This window comes from Primulina tabacum, chromosome 10 (assembly GCF_025594145.1).
Source record: "Primulina tabacum isolate GXHZ01 chromosome 10, ASM2559414v2, whole genome shotgun sequence".
Taxonomy (NCBI): Eukaryota; Viridiplantae; Streptophyta; class Magnoliopsida; order Lamiales; family Gesneriaceae; genus Primulina; species Primulina tabacum.
Window position 1 is genome coordinate 15635344 of NC_134559.1, and position 19982 is coordinate 15655325.

Below are 19982 nucleotides of genomic sequence, written 5' to 3' on the forward strand. Positions count from 1 at the left end.
ACTACATGTTTACTAGCTTTTTGAGTATATATGCTTTGCATGCTTAAATTGCTAAAATGAAATAGGATGTCACATGATTAGAAAACCTAGATTTAAATGCATGTTGGTTACGTTAGAATTTGGAAAACGTTCAGATAAGATGCCTCCTAGACGTGCCCCTAGTAACGAGAACCGAGTAGAGAACAGTGTGAATAATCAAGGAAATGGACCACCACCCGATGCTGCTACACGTGCTCTTGAGGGGATGGCTCGCCTCTTCGAGCAGCAGATTCAGCAGCAGCAGTTACAACAACAACAATTACAGCAGCACCTACAGCAGATGCAACAGCAGCACCTACAGCAGCCACCTAGGCCACATCGCGACATTTATGATCAATTCCGGAGGCTACGGCCGAAGGAATTTTCTGGCACTACCGATCTTTTTGCTGCTGAGAGCTGGATACGTTCACTTGAGGTACACTTTCGCTATCTGGACATGGGAGATGCTGACCGTGTGAGGTGTACCACTTATCTGTTCAGGGATGATGCTTCTTTATGGTGGGAAGGAGCCGAGCATGGTGTTGACCTTGCTACCCTCACTTGGGCTCAATTCAAGACAAAATTCTATGAGAAGTACTTTAGTGCTGATGTCAGAGGCAGAATAAAGAGGGAATTTATGACTCTCCGTCAGGGAGACGTATCTGTTGTTGATTTTGTGAAGAAGTTTGATAGGGGTTGCCACTTTGTACACCTTATTGCCAGGGATGCGGAAGAAAAGCTTAGACATTTCATGGATGGCCTACGACCTACCATACGGGATAAGGTTATGATGATGCGTCCTGCGGATTATGCGACAGCAGTTACCTATGCATATCAGGCTTAGCAATCCTTGAAGGACACCGACTTTGAGTTACAGCATAAGAGGCAACAACAGCAGAACAATAATCAGCCTAAAAAGAAGCCATACACGGGTCCTCCTAGACCTCAAGGGCCTCAAAAGCCCCAAGGGCAAAACTAGCAACCAGGACCATCAAATCCACCACCTGCAGCACCAAAGCCTGCAGAAGGACAACCATGCAAGAAGTGCAATCGTTTACACTATGGGCCCTGTGTGTGGGGTACTTCTAGGTGTTTCATATGCAAGGAGAAAGGGCATAAGGCTGCCGATTGCCCGAAGAAGAATGCACCTACTGCGGGAAGAGCATATGTTATGGATGCTAAGGAGGCAGACGATACGCTTATCACGGGTAACCTAGTCATTTAACATTTTTACATTGCTTACTATTGCATGAAATGTTAAATTGGTTATTAGAAATTAATTGGGATCAAGAAGACGTAAGAACATTTTAGAACTTAAGTTTGATCAGAGTAGAGCAACGGAAGCATGTATTTTGGGATATTAGAATCTAAACCTTGGGATATTAGGATTAACGAATTTCGAGGACGAAATTTTATTTAAGAGGGGAGGAATTGTAAGGTCCAAAAATTAAGACGACGTAATCCAACTGCATGCAAATGTAGGAACTATGAAAATAAGTAATTAATTGATTTAATTGCTAAATTTATTTGTGTGACATGCATGATTTTATGATAAATGTGATTTAATTGTCATCCGGCATAAAATTGTATTTTTAAGGATTAATTAATCAAGTTGCGATCGAAGAACGGAGACCGGTGGCTGAATAACGAAAAATGTTTTTAGTAAATAATTATTTTTAATTATTTAAAATATGGATTTATGGTTTTTCTTATTTTTGAAATTGATGGGTTTTGAGGTGATTTAATACGCCGGGACGTATATTTTATCGGGGTTGGTTTTTCAACAAAAATATGTACCTTTTAGCAACCCGGCTATTTAATCTACAAACTATTTTACCAAAAACTATTTTAATATTTTATTTAAATCCTAATAAGACTAATGGGCTTAATTTAAGGGCTTAATAGGCCTAAAGCCTTATTAGTATTTAATTAAGCTATATAATATATGTTTAATCAACCAAAAACCCTACAATTTATCTCCTCCCAAAATACCCCTCACACGACACACACCATCTACAATATTTAGAGGAAAAATCGTGAGAAGCCAAGGAAGGTTCAAGCCAAAGGTTCTCGTCCGTTCTCCGTGATTGTCAACAAGTGTTTCGTGTGTTAATTACGCAAAGGCACGCCTATTCTTCCTTTTAAAACCATCATCACATCATATTAAATTTTTATGCAAGAAAAGTTTGGGAAATAAGTGACATCTTGAATAAATTTCGTTTTTATGCAATCCATGAGTTTTCAAGCATGATTTTGATTCCAACTTTGGTTGTTTACATGTATATAAGGGCTGCCATGATATAGGATGTGTTTAGGAATAATTTTTCACGGTATTTAGAGTCCTAGATAACCAACAAAGCACCACACGATCATAAAACGCATGCTGGCAGCAAGTTGCTGTCATGGGGTGTATAGGTCTCGGTTGTGGTGAGTTGTTGGCTAGGCTTGGGTTGGCTTGGTTCCAGGGCTAGCCAGGGCCGTGGGGGAGTCAAGGGTAGTGTCTTAATCATGCTAGGGTTCGAGCTAAGTGGGCTGGGAGGAGTCCTTGTTGGGAAGGACTCCATCCGAGAGCCAAGGGAAACATGCGCAGGTTCAGAAGTTTTGGCAGGGAGGAGGGGCTCGGCCAGGGGGCTGGGCTGGGTTGAACTAGGTCCTCTAGGGTCTAGAGAAGGTGGTCTAAGGTTGGGGCAGGGGCTGCTAGGGGTTGGTTAAAGCAGGACACGAGAATGAAACCAGAAACGTGGGGACTGCCATAGCGTGCATGCTGCTGTGTGTTTGCAGTGTTTCGTGCGTGGGGTGCAATGGCTTGGGTTGGTCTGGGCGTGGTACAGGGAGGTTAGGCTCATGATGGGTCGGTGGTTAGGTGGCTGGAAGAGTCCTAGGCAACTAGGAAACCCACTTCAACTAGAACACCTCACACACACATGTACAGATTTTTGGGTCAAGTTTCAGGAAGGTTTTGAGCGGGCTAGGGCTTGTCTTACGAGCTGGGCTTGCACAGTAGGGTACCTAGATGGGTTGGCTAGGTTTTGGTTCAAGGTGGCTCGGGTGTGGCTCGAGTAAATTAGGAGATGGCTCGGTGTGTTCGTCGAAGGGTAAAAAACGAGATTAATTAAGCCAAAATTGATTCCATGGGTCCACGGGGGTGGCTCATGACATGGAAAGGTAGAATAAACAATAAAAAGGCTATGTTAAAAATTTGGGGTCAAAATAATGAGTTTTGGATTTAATCGCCGCACGAAACGCTAATTAACGAGTTAATTGAAACACCTAGTTTTATGCTTTATAAAATTATGAAAAATTAGGTTTAAGCTTAAATAATTATAAGAAGTCTAAGTTTTTAATTTGGGAATTTTATAATAAGGTTTTGTTTAATTCGGGATTAAAACGCATTAATACGTCACATTTAAAGATTAATTTAAAAGTCATCGAATTAAGCTAAATAAAAATATGAGAAAATTAATGTAAGCTTAAATAATTATTTGGGACATGTTAGAGTCAATGAAATTAAGAAAATGTCTAAAACGAGAAATTTTACGTCCAGGGGTAAAACGATCTTTTTACAACTAGAAATTAGTAAACGTCATGGCAGTGTCCTGAATGTTGTTTTATGTGTTAATATGATTAATTTAAATGTTTATGACTTTTTATGATGTTGATTTTAAAACTTTTATGGCTTTTTATGATTTTTATGTGTTAAAACGTTTATTTTAAATGTTTGCGGATTTTTTATGTGAAAATGTTTATTCTAAAATGTTTATGGATGTTTGTGATTTTAAAATGTTAAATAATGATTTTTAAATGTCTATGGAATTTTTATGGTTTAATCTTTGACATTTAAAAGATATATTGCATGCTTGGTTTCAAAAATAAAACGATATGCATATACATGATTTTTGTTAAGTGATGATAACATGTTGAAGGACGTGAGAGATTGTGACTACTACATGTTGGAAATATCGTGAGGGTTATGGTCTGAGTGGGAGCCCGACGATCGTGTTTCCTTGGATATGGATACGAATACGAATACGTGATACGAATACGAATATGTTAATACGTAGGCCAGGGCCCAGTTGACCAGTGAGAGTGTTGCTGGTGTCCTCTGCCGCCCAGTACTGTGGTTTTCTTTAGATGGATCCATCGCCCAATACGTTTAAGAATACGAGTCACAATCACGATCTGAATTCAACAAAACACGAACATGGATATGAATATGAATACGAATATGGATACGAATATGAATATGTTTATGTTTATGTGTAGGAAATGTTTATGTTTTGAAAAAGTTTAAGTTTAAAGTTTATGCATTATTAAGAAAATGATATTTTAAGTACAAGTATTTTTCACTGTTATATGTTAACTGTATTACGTTTTACTTGTTATCAAAGATATGACGTGTTGAGTCTTTAGACTCACTAGGTGTGTTGATGCAGGTGATATTAATAATTATGAGGTTGGAGGTCTTGACGGGCGACTTTGCTGGACTGTCGGTGCACATAACCCGAGGATCAGCGCTTCTATTTCCGCATTTAAGTTTACGATTCTAAGTTAAAGATTTTTTTACTACATTTTATTTATGCTTTTGAGGGATTTTTGAGATGATTAGTATGGGCTATTCTTTTCAAAGGTTTGGTAAAACAGTAGACGATTTTACGTTTCGAACTATTTCTTTTGATTTTTAAATATTAGTTGGTTGGTTTTATTATTAAAAATGATGGCAAAAATACTTTAATTATTTTATATGGTGCAGCCGAAATATAGAATTGATTGGTAAGGTTTAAAAAAAAAAATTTCTAAGTACTTTTAAAAGAAATAAAAAGGGCAGACGTTTCATACACAGTACTCACACACACATATTTCGGCCGAGAGCTTCCAAACTAGGGTTTGGGATTTTTTTGGCCTCCTCTCCTAGCAGCCACCTTACCAAAGCCTTCTCCTTGTTTTCCCTGTTATTTTAGTCTCTTTTGAAGCAAGAAAGCTGAAACGTCCACTATTAATTTTTCTTTAAAATTTACTAGAAATTTTAATATATATATATATATATATATATATATATAAGCTCCTCGACTAATTTCCCGATTCGTATTTAAAACTTAAACGTACATCTCGGTTTTAACTCGAATTGACTCGAAACCTAACAAAACTTTTCCAAACTTGAACCATAGCTAATTAACATACAACCATACCTTATACAACTTAAAACCATTTAAGGCCCTTGACCAGCCTAGGACACCCACTGAATTTTTCCCACGTACTTCGAAAACACTAATCCCATAGACCATGGTTCCCTTCGCTCCTAGACCCTAACTGTCATGACCAGCCCCTAACCTGCCATCCTAGGAAATAAACGGAACCCATAACAAGCTGATGGACAGAACTTAACAAGCCTAGAATTGCAGGCCCCAAAACCCGTTTGCTACATGCTCATGCACGCAAGCCTCTCGCCTCGGTCAGTAGCCCTCGAACCAGATCTCATGCAAAAAATATAGGACCTTTACTAGCCTCTCTTAGGACCCTTGAACATGTTCCTGCAGCAGCTAAGAGTCGTGCCCTCCTAGGATGCCAACACAAAAAATCCCTAGCCCTTAAAACCCAATTTTTGTTCATCGAGGTACCCTATCTTGTCCAGCATTTAAACATGCACCTAAGGACCCTTAAAGATGTGGAAAAACATCCTTATAGTAACCCTACCATGGCAGCCTCTTTGTGCATCATAAGAAAGAGTTTTAAAAGATGAAAACTCTAGTTTTATCATGTTTATGCCATAAAAACAAAAATAAAAAAGTGTATCATGTTTTTTATGTAATCATGTACCAAAACATTTATATGGTGTGAAAGATAAGTGAAAGAAGATTAAGGCGTGCCTTTGCGTTTATTACGCACGAAAAATGAATAGCGATGTGAGGGACGTTAGTGGAGAGACGGGGGAAGAAGCTTGCTGAATTTTCTTCAAACCTTGAGTGAAATCCTCTTGAAACGTGTGGTGTGTGTGTGTTTATGTGATGATGGAAGAGTCCTAGTTTTCTTGGGTGAGGGGCATGAGTTATGAGGGTTTTGGTGAGGGTTTATTAACTTAAAGTTTGATATAAAACACATGGTACAAGCTTATGCACATTACCCTAGAATAATAGGCCCATTAGATACCTCAAAATACCTCATTTTCAAAAATACCTATTAAAATATACCGTAAATTAAATATTTAAAAATAATCATTTAATAAAAAAAATTCTCTTATATGGTCCCCGGTCTCTGTTTCTCGATCACCTCTCGAATAACCTTTAAAACACAGTTTACTGCATTCTAGTAGAAAACCATATTTTAAACATGTAAACATGCCTACCACATTTAATTAATGAAATTAAAATAAATTGATTAATATACATAATAAATTTGATAACTTGCATGCATGTGGTTCACGTGGACCTTCAAATTTTTGAGACGTTACAAATGCCCATCAAACCGCTCTCCGTTCTACCTCCCTCTTCCCCCGCATCGGTATTCGATAATTCGTGCGTTTAAAATGCAAAGGCATGTCTAAACCCTTCTTTGATGCATCAATCATGTTATATAATGTATTGTGGTATGGGATATGTATGAAAATTCATTGGTTTGATTATATGAATGATAGAACGTTACCGATACCGTTTTTGATACATAATAAGTATGAACTTTCACTTTTTCTCAAGTTTCATGATTTCAGGCTTCGCTGGACTGATCCGAAGGCATGCTACTTTATGTGGTTGCATTATGGGGTGTGTTTAGATGTTATTAGGTGGTCCGTGATAGGTCTAAAGACTGTGGGAACAGTAGGAAGGCGGCAAAACCGCACGCGCAGTGTAGTGGTGATAACGGCTTTGGTTCGTGTGTTTCGATGCATGGATAGACTAGGGCTCGTGGCTAGGGTCTAGGCAAGGTCTTAGGGTCCCGGGGTAAGCTTGGTCTTAGTCGCTTAGGGTCTGGATGGACGTCAAGAGGACTGGAGGCAATTTTTGGCCTCGCACATGTGAGGGTGTCGCGCATTGGGGCTCACAGCTTGGGTGGTTTAGGAGCTGAATCAAGTGTCATGGGCTGGAAAGGGTCAAACCAGGGTCTTACGTGATGTCTAAGGGTCAATTCTAGGGCTTGGTTTGGGATTGGTTCGAGTTGGAATCGGTAGGGAGTCGTACGGAACACATACGTGTCATAGTGTCACTCTTTGGGCAGCTTGTGTTCTATTGTTTGTTGTGCATGGTTTAAAGGTCTCGGTCATTGTTCAGGGCTAGTTTAGAGCCTTGGACAGTAGGTTGGGATGTGATTTTCATGTGGGTCGAGTCCCGAGTCGATTGGCACGTCCTTAGTGGTTCTATTTAATTCAGGAGTCGTACGTGTCCAAATGCATCTTTAGGGGTTGTTTTTGTTATTATTTGAGGTTTTTGTGGCAGCATGTCCGGGGACGATCCAACGAGGTACCCGATATTCGTAAGTATGTATGATGTGCCAAATAATTAATTTTGAGGTATTCGATTTTCTTGTGGCTAATTATGTTTACGGGTTTGGAAGCCAAAGAACGTGTCCAGGGACCTCTACAAATTCTTCGGGGTTATTATATTATGTTAGGGAATTGACATCCACTCCAAGGGCTATGGTGTTCGCTGCTGGTCCAGTACTATGGTTAGTTTTATCAAACGATTTATGTTATGGTCCACTTGCATTGAACAGAACTCTACGCAAAATGATTTACCCTTACGATTATGTATGATGAGCAGGAAAAATATGATTTTTATGAAAATGTTTGTGCAGGAAAGTCGCATTATATATTTATGCTCATATTATACTAGGTACGAGCTATGTTTAAATTTCTTGAATTTTTATTACGTACTACTTTTTATTCACGGTTTATGCATGTTGATTCTTTAATCTTACTAGATTTGATCGGTGCAGATGATGTAGACGAGGAGACGGGAGGTGGTGAGCAGTGAGCAGGCTCAGACAAGTGGCAGTGCAAACCCGAGGGCTTTGTAGATAACGATATTTTATTTATGCACGTTTAAAATTATATACACTGATTTTATCCATTAGTGTTTGTTGCAAGCTCGTGGAAACTTATTATATTATGCTAGATTTTTACAAATTTAGTTAGTCGATATTAACTTGTGATTTTTATGATTGGGGTATTCAAAAGTTGGAGTTTTATTATTAAAATTTTTAAAGAGCGCGGTGATCAATATTTTATTTTAAGAGTTAGGCTTTTCATAACTTGCATGACAAGAAAGTTTTAAATTTTTCCGCAAATATTAAAGTAGTATTATTTTAAGTAACGGGTCGTCACAATCACAATCCAACTAAATCTCTCATCGAACTCACTCATGCTCTCTCCAGCCTTTATATTTATTTTTTCAAACTTTTGAATGGCCAAATAAACTTGTTCTCTTTAGTCTGATCATTAGTTTCACAAAGTTGATTAGTTTGTACCAATTTTATTTGGCAGTTGAACAAGTTTTAATCTTAGTAAATATATTTTTATAAAGCGGCTTATAAAGGATATCTTTGGCCACATTATCGAGATTGACATTCTTCTAGTCTTCTATAGTCCACTCTGACCGATGCGTTTTCACCATTTTTGGAGCACCCTTAGACAGTGCTACTACTGTATTAGCTTTTAGAGTCTTCATTGGACCATCAGTGATGACATAATACATGTCATCATCATGTGCAACCAAGTGTGCCTGCATATGAAACTTTAAATAATCATACTTTTCTTTCGAGAACATTGAAATCTTGTAAAATATATCATTATAAATATATAGTTATCAGAGTTCAAGAAAAACATGCTCTATTACCACTTGTTGGAATCAGATTAGAGTTTAGAAGGAGATGAATAAACTCTTTTAAAATATTTTCAAAACTTGAGCTGTCAACAGTTTTTAGGCTGTTAAGTTAAATTCTAGAATGGCTAGCTTAGTTGGACCACTAAAATTAATTAAGTGCGAAAATGGTCCAACTTGACTAGTGATAAGATATATATTTTACGCAAATAAAAAATTAACAAAAAACAGCTATATATGCGAACATGTGGTATAAAGTAAGGTAAAGAACACATATTTATTGTTGTTCGTAGACGAATACTCCTACGTCACCTCTTTTTTCAACTTAGAAATGATTTCACTAAAAGACTTTGGTTTTACATTACTTTGTTATAACCACTTCAACTAGGACTTATCACTGCTTAAATTGAAACTATTAGTATACACTCAACAAATTTTGGATGTTTAAGAACATTCAGTTCACTAGAAAATAATAATGCAATCCAGAAAGCTTGAACGACTTGTGTAAAGGCCCTAAAATCCTTGCTTGGAAATTTGCGGAAAATTTAAAATTTTTCTTTTTAAATAATTAAAATTGCCTCCTTCATTAATGAACTTATAAATAAAGTTTGATGTTCAATGTGGCAGCGGAAGAATTAACATTTTTGAAATAACAGTAAAAAGTTTTTCCAACAATAATTAAAACGTTTGAGCCATCATTTAAAAATAAATGCTGAACTGAGGTCCTCGGGTCCTACTACTGCCGACTCGAGCCTGCTCACTGGTCCCCGCCCTCGGCCCCGGCATCATCAGAACCTACAACAATCAAGTCTAGTGAGTCTAAAGACTCAACATGCATATATCGTAAATAACGAGTAAATACTAAAGTAAAATTTCATGGAATAAAAATGTCGTGTCATGAGGCATATCGTAAAAGTGTCGTGTCATGATTAATTATAATACGTGCATAACTGAACTGAAAATATCATGGTAAAAATGTTTGCTCCTTGGAGCCCTGTACTGAAAATAGCCTGTAATAATTTTCCTGGTGAGATTATGGTATACGCAAGTGGCCCCTGCACTGAAACTGACCGGTAACTGGCGACCGGATAATAAAATGCTCCCATGACCGGTAATTGGCGACCGGATAAAATAGTAAACGTCTGATCAGACTGTAGCCACAGTATACTGGATGAAACAAACTCAACTGACCGGTAATTGGCGACCGGACCGGTAACTGGCGACCGAATTTAGCAATAATCCCATGATAGTGTAATGGCCACAAGCAATATCGCATAATCTCAAAAATGAACATTTTAAATATTTATGCACGTAATATAATTAAATGGCACAATTAAATATCATGTAATAATTTACTGCTTGGATTGGATCGCTCCCAGGCTCGCTGCAACCTAAATATGTCAAGAAAAATATGCAATAGATTTATGGGACAAAACTATGCAATAACATTCTAAAATGTGACAATTACGCCTACCGACTTCGTATTTAATCATGACTCCGAACCAACCCGAACCAACACTGAACCGTCATGTAGTCATGATTAAAATACGCCTAAAAATGATAAAATAATGCTCATAAAATGGTGAGGGCCGAAATCTAGGTGAATGGAGGCCAAAACAAGAAACGCTCTTTCGAGAGTCAATTTGGCACATCGCACCGTAAATTCTCGTACGACCTCAAAAATGATCCGAATGACAAACGGCCAAAAACATGACCTTCCTAACTCAATGAGGCACTGTCCAGTCCAAGGCCATATGCTAAAAGCCAACCAAGAACTCAAACGAGCCTCCGAACCAACACAGCAACTTGCTGTAAATTTCCAGCAGCTGTACCATCGCGTATCTTGTGTTGTTTTCGAGACTACCGGCCATTGGGGCATGAACCACCGACCAGTGACTCTTACCAACATCCCAAGGAATTATTTGAACCATGGCTGAGTTAGTAGAGTAGCACAAGAGGATCCTTAAAGCTATAATAGATTTTGATATGGATGTGCAAAGTTCAGCAGCTTCATGTATGATCACTTAAATGTGCTTGAAGACCTTGAAATAATGCAGACTTGAAAGGTGTAAGCCTATAAACGCTTAAGTTAAGTTCTATCCCTTTCTTCTATCTTAAGTCTGCATGTTTATAGTTGAAAAACTCTAACGGTCAGATTTTCTTTTCAACAATCATCTTTATCATCTCCCGACATAATGACATTGTCACATTCAACATCGTAAACTGCAATCAATTTCATTTTATGTCCTTTTTCTTTTTCCGGCTTTAGCTTTAAGCTTCTGAAAATTTGACTAGCTTTAGAGACTTTGTGAAACAATCCGTCAATCGAATGTTGATAGGATAATGTGCAATAATATTTTATCTTTATCAAATTGAGTTCAAAGCATCCATCTCAATTTGCTCATATCTGGCTGGTTGTAGTGTTGTTAATTTTTACGGTTATACTCGTGCTCCGAACATATCCTTTAAAATCCTATGGTGACCAAAATAACTCAAATGTTTCTCCTAGTCAAATGTGTATATATATACCCCTAAGTATCTTTCCTTCTCTACACTATCATGCTACCCCTTTCTTCTTAGTTTTTAGGAGGGACAAAAATAGTGAAGAACTTGTTTCGAACTCGTGGATCCGATAAGTTCCAAAATTGGCAACTGACGCGTGGTAAACTTCTCGGGCATTGAATGTTGATGTTTTCACACACAATGGTTGAGTGTTTACGAATTTGGAGTGCTATTCTTGTTGCTAAAATCATTTGGCCCACCTATTTCAATGTCTCTTCCGAGTTGTATGCTTTGATTAGGCATAAAGTGTTTGTTGGAATGTGGGAGACCTAAGGTGAGAGATACACCATTTCCCGAAAGTGGTGCTTGGATATGATCATCCCCAAATGTCCAAAGTTCTTCTATCTGATAAGAGCCAAACCCGGCACTGAAATTTGTTGGTGTAGCCATTAAGGTGCCAAAAGAATGAAACATGTCTGTATGCACTGTTTCTTTGGACTTCCTTGAGTAATAATTCCTATTTCGGATGATGATCCAATTAGGAAGAAGCTGTGATTGCTCTTGAACTCCAGGAGGGGACGTTAGAGCTGTGGACGTTGCGAGTGATACATCAGCCGTGTGATTTATAGGGTAATCTATTTTTGAGTTCAAATCTTAATTCTTGTTGATTATGGCTTGATTTTTGGCTTGTGGAGCAGTGAATTTTGTGGTAGAAACTTGGTTTTGTTCATTTTTGCCAGATTTATCATCCGATCCGTTTTTTTCCTGTTCCTTGATCTCTTCCATGTACATTTGCTCCACCAACGGCTTCCACAGTCGAACTTGAGCATTGATGAACCAATTCGATACCTGAATTTGAACAGCAGTATTATGCAAGTTATAGCATAGATATTGATCAAGAATCGACAGAAACTATAATTTTACCTGACTCTTTGTAAGCCATATCTGTTTTGCAAGCATGAGCTTAACTGAATCCTTGGGATATCTGAATCCAACATTCGATATAAATGTTCAGTCAAAAATCTTGAGTGATGAGTTTGAAATCAAATAGAAATCTTTGTAAAACTTATGGGTGGAGGAAGTGCTCGAAAAGCCAGGCACGAAGTACAGAAACAGACCTTTCGGGTAATCCTGGTTGGGGTCTCCAAGCATTGTGCTGGATCATTCGCAATTGCTGCAACGCAGAATCTGATTATCCACGTATTTAAGCCACGAACCTTCGATTTTCCATACGAAACCATCTTCTTCGCCCAAGCTTTTGCACGAGGCTCGGTTTTGGGTTGGGATTGCATCGTTCAGGCATTGAAATTGCTTATAAATCGTTTGTAAAGCCAGAGCTATGTATGTTTTGGAAGAAAAAATTCCGACTGCTTGTTCAAACAAAGATATTACCATATGCACCTTATGATGATACTGCCTGTATCTTTGCTCAACCTTCAACAGAACAAATAAATTTTTAAAATAAAACCTACTATTTCTTCGGGGTTAAATTGTTTTGAAAGTTACAGAAACAGGGATGAAGGAGAGCCTATGCGTCTAGACAGTTGAAGATTAATGAGAAAAATTACTCGACACACGACCTAGATCTTGCAGCAGTAGTTTTTGCACTAAAAATTTGGAGGCATTATCTACATGAGGGGAAATTCAAGATTTTTACTCACCATAAAAGCTTGAAGTACTTCTTCACCCAAAAAAAGTTGAATATGAGGCAACGAAGATGGTTAAAGTTGGTAAAGAACTACGACTGCGATATTATCTACCATCAAGGAAAATCTAATGTAGTATCGGACGCATTTAGTCGAAAGACAACAATTATTACTCAATTATCACTTCAGAGATAATTGCTATCCGAGATTCAGCGATTCGAGCTTCCATTATATGCTAGGGATGAGGCCCTTAATCTTGCCACCATGACAGTACAGTCGACTTTGAGGGATAGAATCAGTGAGGGAGAGTCTGATGAGGAATTGCAAAAATGGAGACTGAGAGATGAAGCTAAGGGTCGGAAGCTGTACTCTGAGGAGAATGACATAGTTCCACATCGAGATCGACTATGGGACCCTAGTGGCAATTCACTGCGAGAGGTTATTATGAAGGAAGCTCACAATACCCCATACTCCATTCATCTTGGAAGTACGAAGATGTACAAGGATCTACAGTTGTTTTATTGGTGGCCGGGCATGAAGCGAGACATCCTACGTTTTGTGTCCGAGTGTTTGACATACCAGCAAGTTAAGGCTGAGCATCAGAGGCCAGCCGGAAAGCTTAAGCCACTTCCTATCCTCGAGTGGAAATGAGAAAATATTATTATGGACTTTGTTGTGGGATTGCCGAGGACTATCAAGCTCATACAATGCCATACAGGTGATAGTTGATCGTGTTACAAAATCAGCGCACTTTCTACCTATCAAGACGACATTAACCATGACACAATATGCATAGCTGTATATTCTAGAGATAGTCTGACTGCATGAGATTCCAGTGTCTATTGTTTTTGACCGAGATCCGAGGTTCACATCATCTTTCTGGAAGAGTCTACATGCAACGATGAGACGAAGTTGTTATTAAGTACAACATCCCTTCCTCAAACCGATGGTCAGTCTGAAAGGGTGATTCAAATCTTGGAGGATCTACTCCGAGCTTGTGTGATCGATTTCCAAGGAAGTTTCGAACCAATGTTATCTCTAGTTGAGCTCACCTTTAACAATAGTTACCAATAATCTATAGTAATGGCTCTTTACGAGGCACTTTATGGAAGGAAATGTAGATCACCTATACATTGGGACGATGTTGGTGAAAGAGGGGAATTTGGTCCGGACTTGATCAAGCAAACAACATAACTAGTAGTAAAATCCGATATAGGATTAAGATAGCACAAAGCCGACAAAAGAGCTATGCCAATAAGCAACGAAGAGAGCTAGAGTTTGTAGTAGGCGACCACGTATTTGTGAAAATAGCGCCTATGAAGGGTGTTATGAGATTTGGAAAGAAAGAAAAACATAGTACGAGGTTCATTGGACCATTTGAGATTTTAGAGAATATTGGAACATTACCCTATAGAGTAGCTTTGCCACCGATGCTAGCTGGAGTACACAATGTGTTCAATATCTTGATGCTACGTAAGTACATGTCGAACCCTTCACATGTATTGAATCATGAACCACTGCAGTTGACTCCAAATATGTCATACTAGGAAAGACCTATACAAGTTCCGGATAGGAAAGAAAGAAAACTCCGAAAAAAAGTTATTCAAATTGTCAAAGTAAACTGGCTAAACCACTCGGAGGAAGAAGCTACTTGGGAAATCGAGAGAGACATGAGGAGTCGCTACTCGGAGTTATTCGTTAAGTTCTAATTTCGAGGATGAAATTTTATGTGAGGGATGGAGGAATTGTAAGGTCCAAAATACGATGACGTAATCCAACTACATGGAAATCTAGAGAAAATGGAAATGACTAATTAAATGGTTTTAATGGTATGAATTAATTATGATATGCATGATTACATGTTTGAAAAGGTTTACTGTTAGAATGCATAAAATGTGTTTTAAAGGTTATTCGAGACGCAACCGAGAAACGGAGACCGGAGACCATATAAGGGAAAATATTTTTATTAAATAATTATTTTTAATTATTTAATATGTTGGGTATTTTATATGGTAATTTCAAAAAAGGAGTGTTTTGAAATTTTTTATACTCCGAGTCGTATTTTAAATTCACAATCAAAGTTTGATAAAAATAAGGACTTTTAAGAACTCGGCTATTAATTTCACAAACTTTCCTAAACAAAATATTTTAAATATTACCTAATGGGCTTAATGGACCTATTATACCATGTTAATAGACATAAGCTTACACCACTTGTTTTATATAAAAAAAAGACCCAAACCCTACCCCAAAACCCCAAAAACACACGCCACCCATCCCCTAATCAACTAGAACTCCTCCTAGCAGCATCAACACACGAACACAAGAGAATTGTAGAAGGGAGGTCACGATTTTGAGGAGAAATCAGCCTAGGGTTTTCTACTTCGCTGTTCTTCGCATCTCAACTTGTTTTTCGTTCATAAAATATGCAAAAGCACGCTTTAATCTCCTCTTTATCATCTATCACACCATATTACATGATTGAAGTATGTTTTCATGGAGAAATATGTTAGTCTTGTAATTATTTTTTTGTGTAAGCCATAGCATGTAAACATCATTGCACAAAGGGGCTGCCATGGTAGGGGCTTCATAAGGGACATTTCCATTGGTTTTAGAGTCCTTCAGGGCATGATCAGAGGATGTACACAACCTAGTGACAAGAGGAATGAAAATAAGAGTCCTAGTGGGTTGGGACTCTTCGGCTAGTGCTTTCCTTAAGAGCCACTACTGTAGCTGCTGTTAGGGCATGGATAGCTGTCCTATGAGTGCTGTATGATGGTCCTCGGGTGGCTGCACAAGGGGTGGTTCGAGGGGCTTGAGGGATCATGTTAGAGGAGAGCCGCGCTTGCTTGAGTGATCGGGTTTGAGGGGCTGGGCTTCTAGGCCATTTAAGCTCGGTCCAGTAGGGTCCATAGGGGTTCAGTCATGGTCCTAGGAAGGGCTCATAGGGGCTGATCGAAGCTGGGATGTACGTCTAAGTTTAAAAATCAATCAAAGAAATTATGGAAAAGCTAAATTTTAAGCCTAAGGAATATTTAAGGGAGTGTTTTAAGGTATAAGTTAAGTTTGGAATAATTTGGGACGTCGTTATGAAGTCTAGGGATAAATATGGAAAATTATAAGTCTAGGGGTAAAATGGTCATTTTACACTGGAAAATGTTAGACGTCCTGGTAGTGCTCTGAATGCTGTAAATAATGTTAAAATGTTTATTTCAAATGTTTATCGAATTTTTATGATGAAAAGTTAAAGTTAAAAATATGTTGCATGCTTGGTTTAAAAGAAAAATAATAATTTTCTAGTACTTTATAAGAAAAACGAGTAGTGGACGTTTCACTAATGACACAATCGGCAAGCGTCTAGATAGCATTAACGTTGAGAATGTTGAGGATAACAAGATGTCTCTCCGTGAGTGAGCTTCTTTTCACCACTCCCAGTTCCGTGGAGTGTCCCAGTGGAGTTATTCTCTTTGAGGAAACACTATATCCGAAAACAGCTGCAGATATCTATTATAGTCAAATATTTTTTTTTGGTGTGTTGGATTTACTTGTTTTTTTATTTATTTTAAGTCCCTTTTATAATTGAAAACATTTTAAAAAAATTGACGTTGACGTAAAACTTGCAGATGAACCATTTATTGATGTCTTGAAAGAAGGTGTAAGTCTCCCAAGTATCAAGGTTGACAAGACCGTTGAGCTTGCTGGTGCCAATGGTGAGATCACAACTCAAGGTCTTGATGGTCTTGCCCAGAGCTGCCAACAATACTATAATGATGTTTCCCGGTTTGCTAAATGGAGGGATGTGCTCGAGATTGACCCCATTGAACCATCATAGCTGGCAATTTATGAAAATGACAATGGACTAGCTCCTTACCCCTTCATCTGCCAAGAGAATCGTTTGGTACCGATTGTTGAGCGTGAGATTCTTGTCGACGGTTCCCACGACATTGGCAAGTGCGCGATGTGACGAGCGTGTTCTAGCCGTTTGTTACAACACACTCAATGACCACCATGTCCTCCTCGAGGGAACTCAATTGAAGCCTAACATGGTGACACTTGCCTATGATTCCCCCAATGTCACTCCGGAGGTTGTTGCTGAGTACACTGTTTGTGCATTGCAACGAACGATGCCTGCTGCAGTTCCTGCCATGGTGTTCTTATCGGGCGGGCAGAGCGAGGAAGAGACGACACTCAACCATAATGCCATGAACAAGCTGAAGGCCAAGAAGCCACAAAGCCTTTTTTTTCATTTGGAAAGGCTCTAAAACAGAGCACTCTGAATACTTGGGTTGGAAGATAGAAATCTAAATAGAAGAATTTAACAAGAGGAATTTGGGATAACTCATTTCATTACATAACAATAATTACATGGATAAATATACAAGTGTATATGCAACAATTAAAATTAACAAATAAATGAATCAAATCTGTTAGGTTGTTAGGCTCCAATCATATTACATTTTTCTAGAGAACAACCATATGTGTAATCCCAAGCATGTGAATAATATTGTGATGTTGTGATCCTTTATACTCGAACCCAGGTTTTACTTGACTAGACCCCGCAAGATCAGCAAGGAATTTAGCACGACGCTGAGCTTGGATCGAAACTTGGTGAAGCAGGCAGCAGATAAAGGTTTTGTAAGGATGTCTGCAATCTGGTCACAAGATGGAACATGTCGAACAAATTGAGCATTGGATATAACATTTTCTCGAACAAAATATAAGTCAAGTTCAAAGTGTTTGGGCTTGGAATGATGGACTAGTTTGGCACTAAGAGCAATAGTTCTCATATTGTCACACCAGAGAACTGGAGGATCAAATAGAGGAATATGCAATTTTGTCAAGAGAGATCGAATCCAAAGCAGTTCAGATGTAGTATGAGCAAAACTCCGATATTCAGCTTCCCTACTAGATCGGAAACAAATTGTTGTTTCTTGGAGCTCCAAGTAATGGGAGAGGTTCCATGAAACCAACAGAAACCAAAGGAGGAGCGACAATCATCCGGATCACTTCCCCAATCTGCATCACTAAAACCGTGAGAGATATTTGAGCACAAGCACTAAGATGAATCCCATAATGAATAGAACCATTAAAGTATCAAAGTATTCTTTTGACAGTCTATCAGTGTAATTGAAGAGGATTTTTCATGAATCGGAAAACCTTGTTAACACTAAATGCAATATCCGAACGAGTGATTGTTAGATATTGCAATGCACCAACCGTAGTTTGATATTGTTTGGCATCATCAAAAGGATCATCTTCCTTGGCCGTGAGTTTGAGATTAGTAATCATAAGAGTTAGCAGAGATTTAGCATTGCTCATTTTTTTTTTGAGAAGTAGATCTTGAAGATATTTGGATTGACAAAGCAAAAGGGAACCACCAGAGAGCTTGGAGACTTCAATGCCTAAGAAATAGATAAGTTGCTCAGATTTTTCATAGAAAACTTGCTGTCTAGCTTATGAATAAGACAAACAATTTGATTAGAGTCACTTCCTGTTACAATGATGTCATTCACATATACAAGAACATAGATAGTTGAGGTAGAACAGAACTAAACAAATAACGATGGGTCAAATTTTGAGGCAGAAATTATCATTTGTTGTAAAGCTGAAGTCAGTTTATCAAACTAAGCACGAGGTTCTTGTTTAAGACCATAAATAGCCTTATGTGTATGTGAAGTCTACAACCCAATTTAACATCATCCTTCTTTTGTTCAAACCCCGGAAGCTGCTGCATATAAATTATTCCAGAAAGAGAGCCATTAAGAAAGACATTGTTAACATCTAGCTGATGAATGCGTCATTGCTTGGTCAAGGCAATAGTGTGAACAAGTCGAATTGTGGTAGGTTTAGCAACCAGACTAAAAGTTTCAGAGAAGTCAAAACCAGCCATTTGAGAATAACCCTTAGCAACAAGGCGAGCCTTGTAACGAGCAATAGAACCATCAAAGTTAGTCTTGCATTTAAAAACCCATTTGCACCGACAATAGACACATTAGACAGAGGAAGAACCAAGGACCATGTGTGGTTATGAATGAGGGCAGTATGCTCCTCACACACAGCATTTCTCCATTCTTTATGAGATAACACATCATGAAAGTGGACAGGTTCACTGTCAATAGATTGATGTGCAACGAAAACCTTTTGCTTAAAAATTTCATCTTTCAATCGAGTAATCATGTGTGAGTGTTGACTGGTAATGGATCAAAATGCTTAAGATTATTTGGAATAGGAGTTGAACAACTTTCAAAGGACAGAAAAGGATTAGGGGAAGCTTGAACTGAACCAAGGTGAACATAGGGTTCGGTGGGCGTACTGGAGGAATGTGGAAAAGAAGGATGGGGAAGAGAAAGAGATGTGGGAATAGAGGAAGATGGAATGGACATAAAAAGAGGAGTAGAAGAACATGATGAAGAAGACATGGGCTGTGAGGTTTGACTACGATAGAAGGGAAAGACAACTTCATCAAACTTAACATGAAGAGTAACATAAATCTTTCCATCAGCACTGAGACATTTATAGCCCTTTTGGTTGCTGCTGTATCCAAGAAAAGTACATGGTTTAGAATGAAAATCAAACCTGTGAGAATTATATACCCGAAGATATGTGAAACATAAACAACCAAAAACATAAAGAAAAGTGCAATCAGGAAGAAATTTGAACAACCGAGTGAGAGGTAGTCCTTGAGTGGCTGAGGTAGGCAAACGATTAATAAGAAAGACCGATGTAGCAAAACCATCATTCCAAAAGTTAAGTGGCATGTGGGCATGAGCAAGAAGGGAAAGATACATATCAACAATATGACGATGCTTTCTTTTCAAAATCCCATTTTGTTGTGAAGTATATGGACAAGAAACAAGGTGATCAATGCCCCGCTTTTGTAGCAAAGGACACAAAGATCGAAACTCACCTCCCCCAAATCTGTTTGAAGTGCTTTAAGTTTTCTATTGCATTGAAGCTCAAAATTTGTTTTAAAGTTATGAAAGATACGAAATACTTTTGATTTATGTTTGAG

At 38.2% G+C, this 19982-nt stretch overlaps 2 pseudogenes; one reads left to right on the forward strand and one right to left on the reverse strand.

The window, feature by feature from the left end:
• Positions 1-224: 224 nt before the first annotated feature.
• LOC142504948 (BEL1-like homeodomain protein 1) lies at positions 225-13199 on the reverse strand (annotated as a pseudogene).
• Positions 13200-13234: 35 nt separating this feature from the next.
• Positions 13235-19647, forward strand: LOC142504949 (fructose-bisphosphate aldolase, cytoplasmic isozyme-like; annotated as a pseudogene).
• The last annotated feature ends 335 nt before the right edge of the window (positions 19648-19982 follow it).